Genomic DNA, 9,611 nt, shown 5'->3' on the forward strand with positions numbered 1-9,611 from the left:
ATTCATGTTAAGGCAAGGTCATATGGCATTTGTCTTTCACCACATGGCTTATTTCACTCAGCATAATGCTTTTAAGTTCCATCCATGTTGTGGCAAAGGGTAGGAGGTACTTCTTTCTTTCTGTTGCATAGAATTTCATTGTGTAAATGTACCATAGTTTTTTGATCCATTAATTTACTTATGGGCATGTAGGTTGCTTCCAGCACTCGGTTATTGTAAATTGTGCTGCTATTATCATTGGGTGCACAGGTTCTTTTGGATTTCTGTTTCAGGGTTCTTAGGATACAATCCTAGAAGTGGAATTAATAGGCATGCTTTCCTTTTTTAAATATTTATTTATTTATTTTTAGAGAGGGAAGGGAGGGAGAAAGAGAGAGATAAACATCAATGTGCAGTTGCTGGGGTTATGACCTGCAGCCCAGGCATGTGCCCTGATTGGGAATCAAACTTGTGATGCTTTGGTTCACAGCTCTGCCCAATCCAATGAGCTACACCAGCCAGGGCTTAATAGGCATACTTTCAAAAGACATTCTCATGTAATTCAGGTACTGGGTATTCAAATACTTAATTTAGGACCCTAATTTCTTGTTAGATGCTAAAAGGAAAAGGGAGGCAGATTCAGGATCATATTGTTAACTGAGAGTGATGGAAACTAAAAGAAAGAATCAAATGGAAACAATGACAACATTGACCCACAAATTAACAAAACTAGTGATGGGCTCAAAAGCAGAACTGGAAAGCATTACGTTGAGTGAAATAAGCCAGGTGGTGAAAGACAAATACCATATGATCTCACCTTTAACAGGAACCTAAACAACAAAATAAACAAACAAGTAAAATATAATCAAAGTCACTGAAATAGAGAACAGGCTGACAGTGACCAGAGTGGAGAGAGGAGGAGATTTTAGGGGAAAAGGGGAAGGGTTTACAGGAAGAAACATAAAGGACACATGGACAAAAACTAGGGGGGTTGGAAATGGAAGGGAGGTGGGGAGCATTGTGGGGGATGGGCTGGGATGGGAGTAAAAGACAGAAAACTGTACTTGAACAACAATTAAAATTTTAAAAGTTAAAAAATAAGATAATAAAATAAATAAAATAAAATAAAATAAAATAAAATAAAAACGTAGCGGAACCCTAACCATCAGGAACTCCAGATCAAAGTCCCAGTGAGAAATCAACTCACACTAGTATGAAGGCTTATGTAAAAGCATATGAAACAAAAGTGGAACAGGTCAAGTGCTGGTGAGTTTGTGGATTAAGGGATCCCTTGCACACTATAGAGTAAAATCATGCTACCACATGGAAAATAATATTTTGGTATCTCTGAAGAGAAATGGAACCCTGCATGTTCAAGCCATGCAGCTTCCATGTGTTCATTTAATAATAGAACTTGGAAGAGGTATTTGCACTGACCTGCTCATTGCAGCATTATTTGTTGCAGACAATCCATGAAAACAACCTCAATGTCCCTCAGTGGATACATGCATAAATATGTAGTATATATTGAAGACAAAATAGTACTCAGTCTTAGAACAGAGGGAAACCTGTCATAATCTACAACGTGATTGGAACTAGGTGGCATTATGCTCTGTGAAATAAAGCTGCAATAGAAAGTCAACTATTATATTGTTCCAGTTATACTAGGAATTTAAGCTAGATCTTTTTTTCAGCAGCATGTGGAGGCACTTGAGGTCTGGACTAGTGAAAGGAGATTGCAGGAGCTAAGGGTGCCCATGGAGTGTTGGTTGACCTTGTAGCCCTGCACTTTAAAGAAAGAATGAAAGAGAGAGTAACTTGGGAGGGATAGCTCTTGTCTGGACCCTATCAGACCTGGCCCTGCACACTATGCATTCACAGGAGCCTGGGGTGCTTCTTTCCATGTGTGGAGAGGTCCATCCCTTAGGGCACTGTTGAGTTCCAGGGAATGTTCAGTGTCCATGAAGCACAGCTTCGTATCTGGGAATGGGAAAATGGAACAGAAAGCTCAGCCAACCACTGTCATTTTAGGGTGGCTCTGCGAATGCCCAGACAAGCCCCTGTGTAATCTCTGAGACTGGTTCCTTGCACACTGAGTTAATAATCACTGAGACCACCTTTACCGATGTCTGTTCATCACCGTAATCATCATCATCATCATCATCATCATCACAATCATCACCACCATAACTGCAACCATCCTCCTCCTCACCATGAGTATCATCAGCATCACCATATTGTCATCATTGTCATTTCCTTACTTATAACCATTCTCATTTTCCATACACGTGGTGGCTGTCCACACATCATGGTCCTTGATCTGAAAATAAATTAGGCTTTTCCTCTTTAGATGACATTGTGAGATTAAAATTACAAAGTTCTCACCTCTAAATTTACCCAAGTCCTTCCAAAAGCTGAGGAGTTTTAATAGGGCACAGTTTTCATCAAAGACTTTGGACCAAGACCCCTATCCAATTCTGTCATCATCACCACCTCCACAGCCACCTGCATTACGATCATCATCTTTTTATTAGTTGTAATTGCTCTTCTTCTCATTTTCAATAAAAATCATGGTTGTCCTCACATAATGACTCTTCCTCTCTTTCTCTCTTGCTCACTTTTATAGTTTTTAGTTGAAATATGAAGTCAGGCTTTATTTTACATTTGAATGCTGCCAAATAAAGGTTCCTTCCATCCTCTTCTCCATCTGCCCCCACACGGGAACAAAGATAAGAAAGGCTGGATCTTCTCCTTATATCTCACTAGGAGACTGAAACCACACAAGGCCCTGTAAGCAGAATGCCTTTTCCCTACCACCTTAACAAATAAAATTCCCTGAGCTACTCTCCTTTCCTGGCTCTATCAACGCACATCTAACATGCTGAAGGGCCTTTCCTGTTCCTCCCAGACATTTCTACTATGTGCTCCATAAAAGCTCCATGTCCCCTGGTGCATGTTTGTCGTTAGCCTGGACATCCATGCCAAGCTGTCGCAAGTCCCTCTGCCTGTGTGTGGTGTCAATCACGCTTGGTGCTGTCAGCATGATGCCTAGTCTATGTCAGTCATCACCAGTGTTCTCTTTTCCCCTGATGTTGGGTTTATACACCTCTGGTACCCATTGACCTCCATGCAAGTGTCCTGCTGCTGAGCAGCTGGGATACTTAGCTGTGTGAGGCTGCGACTGACTGTGGGTACAGACGATTCTCTGGTTATTTTCAGCCCATGTGAGTCATATCTGGTGATTCTTTGGAAGTGGCAGAAAAGTGTCTGAAGAAAGTCTTCCTTTTGTCCGCATGAGGACATTTTCTTCATTTACAACACCCCATTTCTTACTCAGAGGACTTCAGAAGTGAGCACAGAATCAGGAGTCCAGAGAGGTCCCCTGAGGGAAAATGTCACAGGAAATGTATACTTTTGTCCTTTGAAACCTGCTCTGCCCAGCGGTAGGCCTGTCAGTACAGCTCAGATATTTGAGTTCAAGGCATAAAGAGTTGAAAACTCCCTACTTCATGATCTATAACTGTACAGCCATCTGGCATCAGCATGTCTTGCAGACCCTGACCTGAAAAAGATTTCTGTGTTTCTTCAATTGTTATCTATATATAGTGTTAGTCTTTTATGACTATAGCCTTGTTGGACACTGATCGATAGTTATGCACGTACACTGTATCCTCCCGCACTCCCCAACCCTAATAAAATGTATGTTGGAAAAGGGCTGGGGCATTCTTCCATTAGAGGGAATCACCACCCCTTTCCCCACAGGAGCAACAAGACTGTGCCTAAGACAGCATTTTATTCACATGTGCCATGGTCTGGGGAACCTTGCTGACTGAAGTTTGCCTCAATTGGCCACACTGGTTAGCGTCTGACACAGAGTCCAGCACAGGCCCCACAGCTGAGGCAGGTGTTAGTCACACTGGAGCACAGACATTTTTGGCATATGGTGCTACATTATTTCAAGAAGGATAAAAGCATTACTGAACCCTGCTGGTACAGTTCAGTGGATTGAGTGCGGACGTGTGAACCAAAGTTTTGCAGGTTTGACTCCCAGTCAGGGCACATGCCTGGGTTGCGGGCCAAATCCCCAGTAGAGGGCATGTGAGAGGCAAGCATACATTGATCCCTCTCTTTTTCCACCCCTTCCTCTTTCTCTAAAAATAAATAAATAAAATATTTAAAAAAAAAGCTACTGAAACACACACACACACAACATACTGTGCAGTGTTTGGAGGAGATGCTGTGAATGATCAAATATGCTAAAAGCCATTTGTGATGTTTCATGTGGAGATTCCTCACTGGACGATATTCCATGGTTGGGTAGAGTAGTTGAGGTTGACAGTGATCAAATAGGCTCAGGTTTTTCATTCCCTAGAAGAGTTACAGGACACCAATATCTGAATAGGTAAGGAAAAATAATTGATATTGGAAAACTGAAACATGAAATAAAAACTGTATACTTGGGGAACTTACAATGAAATAGAATTAGAAATAGTGCTAACTTTAAACAAAGTTGCATACTGGCAGTTTTTGGTAAGCTTATTGCAATGGCCTACCATGTCCGGTCCTACTTGTACAAAAAAAAAAAAATATCTTGACCACAGTTCCAGGTACACAGGTGGCCCCATGACAAAATATTGGTTGGCACCAACCAGTTTCACAATTGTGACAGTAAAGATCTATGTCAGGACCAGCAAAGACACTGACAGCATGCCCACTGCCTCTCCCTGTGATCTCATTGTTCTTTTGTCATTCTACTTCCTTAGAAAATAGCCTGTCTGCACTGAGATATTAGTGGGCTTTGAGATGAGATTCTCTCATACTCCTGGTTACCAGCACCTGAATAAAACCAGTCTCCCTTATAATCCCCTGTCACTCAAGCATTGTCTTTTAAAATTGTGGACCACCAGAAATGCTTTTGGTTACATTACCACTGTGCCTTCTGGTGAGGGCTCCCTTCCTGGTTCACATCAATCAAGTTCATGTTGGATTGCCAAGTTGTGGAAGCATCATAAAAATATTAGAGCTCATTGAGAAGGCAACAAATTCTTTCTTTGGGCACTCTCATGACCTAAGCATCATCAAAACCCCCGTTATTAATACTCTTTGGGGATGAGGACTTAAGCATATAAACCAGAGGAACCCATGTTTTCAGACCACAACACTGTCCTGGAGCCTCTGGAGAAAAGGTTGTCCTCCCACCACCTTAACATCAGTCCAGTGAAGGGATTCCATTCTGCAGGTTGTACAGGAATAAATGTGTGTAAATGGTATCCCTAGGTGTGTGGGAATTGATTCCATCATCCTAAAAATGTATGACACACTGTTTGTGGGCCTCCCATTGTCAAGCACATCCTCACCCTGTCCCCTGCTGTATGATGACCAGTATTTCCCAGGGATAGGGACACTTGCAAGGCTGTGCTCCCAGGTGAGGAGATTCCTTAGGAGAGCACCTTGATTGAGGACTGATGGAACACTCTGATGTCATAGACAGTGTTGGAATCTGAAACTTTCACAGCCCTCAACTTTGCTCCCAGAATTTCATCTTTGTGATGACTGTCTAGACATAATGGCATAGAAATCCTCCTTGAATTCAGGTAATTATGTTTTACCAAACACAGTCCCACTGTTAAGAAATGGGGGATGTTTCAGAAGATGCTGGGGAGTTACTAAAGTCCAAAACCACAAACCTGACCCTTGCCAAGACTGCAGATGATGCCTGCATGAACACCCTTCATTCAGAGGACATGGAAGCTCCCAAAGTGCCCCCTGCACAATAAAAGTAAATAACTGGGGTACTATAAGGAACATCATCCACCCATCTTCCCTGTAGTTGTGTCTGGTCCCTTGAAATCATTCCATGAATTCCTGATGTGCCTGTGGCTGCATCATTCCTGGTCTCAGATCCCTGCCTATATATGAGGAAATCAGGAGACTCACCACCCTCCATATTCTCAGCACTGCCCATCTATTCCATTTCTCAGGGTTTGTGACTATCCTAGGGCATTGGTCATCACTTGAGGACAGCTGCACAGTAATACAAGGCCATCTCCTTGGACATAAAGCCATTAATTTGTAGACAGGTGATGCTAACAGAAGTGTCCATGTACAAGGAAACGTGTTCTGAGAACCCCTGGGCATACACGGGTTTTTGAGTGTTTGTGTTGATCCCACACATATATGTCAGGCCCTCTCCTGTCACACTTAGAAATAGCATAACCCCTGAAGGTGTATCCTACTGCCTTGCCAGTGAACTTCAATGAGACCCCAGGTTCTTCCCCCTCAGCCCCAGAATGCACTAGAATGCAAAGGTGTGGACACTTGTGGAGAGTAGGCCCTGGTTGTTGAAAATCCACTTTGACTATCCTGGTCCCCTTCTCAACTCGTGGGCTGGGGAGCCCTTTATCTGTAGTCACTACCACCTGGAAAAGGGCTCTCCATCTTCAGTCCATGTTAGGGGGACTGTTCCATAAGAGCTTCAAGTAAGGGAGTGTGTGACTGTGGGAGATGTTCTCAGGGCACAGACAGACTCACATTTAACTGGTCTACCTCTTCTCATTTGTATAGTCATGAGGCAGGTCCACTTGATAACTGATTATATGATTCCACCTGGGAGCGGGCAGAGAGATCACAATCAATGGAGATTTGAGGTTCTAGTCCTAATCAGTGCTATCTGGTATCACCTTTTAATCATGTCAATGGACAGCCCTTTTTCTATGTTTAATATAGAAACTGGAGTAGATGAGAAGTTCACACTATTTTAGTCTCATGGGCCATTCAATTAGTAAATAAAATGGATTAACATTATATACAACATCTTCCAAGTACAAAGGAAGACATTATGTAGACTCATGGTTGCCAGATTGGATAATCATAATTTCATATAAATAACATGTAAATTTTGATGTAAAAGTAAGTGCCAGTAAAGAGAGTCTTTTCATTGACCTGTCTGAGGTCCCTGGTCTGCAGGTGGCAGTGCAGGTGCAGTTTCTGTCTCAGTTCCCACTTCAGAGAATGGAACCACTTGTCCTAGGACCTGCTGCCCAGAGTTTTATGCAATACACTGCAGCTGAGATTAGTGTTAGACATGCTGTGTCCTTCCTTTCAACTCACTTCCCACACGGCAGTGCATCCCCTTCCCACAGGTGAGACCCTCAGGAGGCCTACCAGGTTCCTAGACCAAAATGTGATGCTGAGATCCTGCAATCTCCTCATCTCAGAGAGACACAGGCACTGTCTATGGGGCAGCAGGTGATCTGAGATGTGTGGGACTATGGGATCTGCTTCCTGCTCATACAGGGTCAATTCAGAATTTGTCATCCCTCTGTTCACCTGAGACCTGGTTGAACGGGATCTGGAGGCTGATGTCCTGGGATGGGGACTAAGCAGTCTTGAGGTGCCAAGGGTATGTGTGCAGAGGGAATATGTACTTTGTATATGTATCTGTATACACACACACACACACACACACACACACACACACATATATATACTTACAGTATAGTTATATATAATGTAAGTGAGGAGGGACTGAGGTCAGGACCTTGGGGTTTTTCTGGGACCTGTGTAGGAGAATCTCTTTTCCCTGAAACTTCCTCATCGATTATGTCAAGATGATATTCACCTAGTTTATGAGACATACTGGAGCCAGGTTAATGGATGGCCTCACTTTGGTATGCATAGGAAGAAGTCATGGACTTCATGAAGTAATTTATATTTAAATTTCCCATGTTTCCTCATATAGATTTAAATGAAATTTGACTTTGTTAACTTGGCATCTAAATCCTAGCTCTCTATTAAACCTACAACTGCCAGAATTACATATATGACATATATCTATATCTATCTAACATATATACCTATACCTATATCTATATCTACATCTATATCTATATCTATCTATATCATCTATCTTATCTATTATCTGTCTATGACACACACACTTGGTATACTGTAACATGGAATTAAATATATTTAATATTATACTTAATATTTTCTATTCTAAAAATCACAAAGTAAAGGGGAGTTATTCTCAGTAGTTTATTTTCTTAATTTTGATGCCATTTTTATTTGATAGACTCCCTTACAAGCATATTGATTATGCATGTAATTCTCAGAATTACATACTCAGAATTCTTCATATGTTGAAATGATTATGGCAGCACAATAACTGACTTTTCTTTTCAGTCTAGTGCTTTCAGTTAGCCTGGGATTCAGAGGGAGGTAAATGAGAATTTCCAGCTTAGATTTGCTCACAGAAAGGGAACTTCCACCCTGATAGGAAACTCTCACTCTCAGCCTCTGCCAGCCCTGTTTCTGGAGATGGTCACCATGGTCAGAGACTGCTGGACTCTTCCACACAACATATAATGCTCTTCATCTATAATATCAACTTTCTCCCTTCAGATCCGTGATTTTGAAATATATTCTTTGCCCTGGCTGGCATGGCTCAGTGGATAGAACTCAGGTCTGAGTACCAAAGGATCACTCACTGGATTTCCAGTATAGAGCACATGCTTGGGTTGCAAGCCATGTCTCCAGTAGGGGGCATGTGAGAGGCAACCACACATTGATATTTCTCTCCCTCTCTCCTATCCTCCCCCTCTCTCTAAAAATAAGTAAATAAAATATTTAAAAAATGAAATACAGTGTTACACTAGGCTTGTCTTTTAATTCTCTCAGTGGAATTTTCGTGGTTTGGTGGGACCTATACTATTAATTTTAATAAATTAAAATTACCCTGGCTGGTGTAACTCAGTGGATTGAGTGCAGGCTGCAAACCAAAGTGTCACAGGTTTGATTCCCAGTCAGGGTACATGCCTGGGTTGTAGGCCATGACCCCCAACAACTGCACATTGATGTTTCTCTCTCTCTCCCCCTCTCTCTCTCTCTCTCTCTCCCTCTCTCCCTCTCTCTCTCTCTCTCTCCTTCCCTTCCCTCTCTAAAAATAAATAAATTTAAAAATTCTTTAAAAAATAAAAAATAATAAATTAAAACTAATCATTATTTGAGTTAGCAGGTTCTTATTGTGTACTTTTTACCAAAAAAAAATCTCTTCAGTAAATGGCCAGCTTCCATTGTCCATGTTCATTGGTTACAGCAGCCATAGTGACTAGGACATGCTCTGGTACCAGGAGTGGACAGCTGCTGGAACAATACGCACAATTGCGGAATTGCTTCAGAATTGGGTTTTGGGAGGTTGCTGGGCTTCTTTTAGTCACATGACAGAAATATATCTGATTTTCATAAACAGAGAAATATGGGTTACTGGGAATGAAAGTTTAAAGGCATTGTAAATAAAGAACCAGTGGGAACTACAGGGCATGATAGAGACAGCGTATATCAACTTAGAATACAAACACGTGTTTATGGACAGGTGCTGTTGGTAATATAAAAGTTGAAGATACTGTAGGTGGAAATAAAGTGAATTTAGAAAGGTTATTGCAAGTGGGTGGGAAGCAGGTTCCTTGTGACCTACATTCACATTTTCACAGTATCTCTGTGTATATCTGGTAACAAGGTCACAAACCCAGAGAATAAGTTTTTAAACACATTGAGGTTATTGCTCATCCAGTGACACACAATCACTGAAGCTGGCCTATTTCATGGGGCTTCATTTGTGAAATCTCTGAACA

This window comes from Phyllostomus discolor, assembly GCF_004126475.2.
Source record: "Phyllostomus discolor isolate MPI-MPIP mPhyDis1 chromosome 15 unlocalized genomic scaffold, mPhyDis1.pri.v3 mPhyDis1_scaffold_37, whole genome shotgun sequence".
Taxonomy (NCBI): Eukaryota; Metazoa; Chordata; class Mammalia; order Chiroptera; family Phyllostomidae; genus Phyllostomus; species Phyllostomus discolor.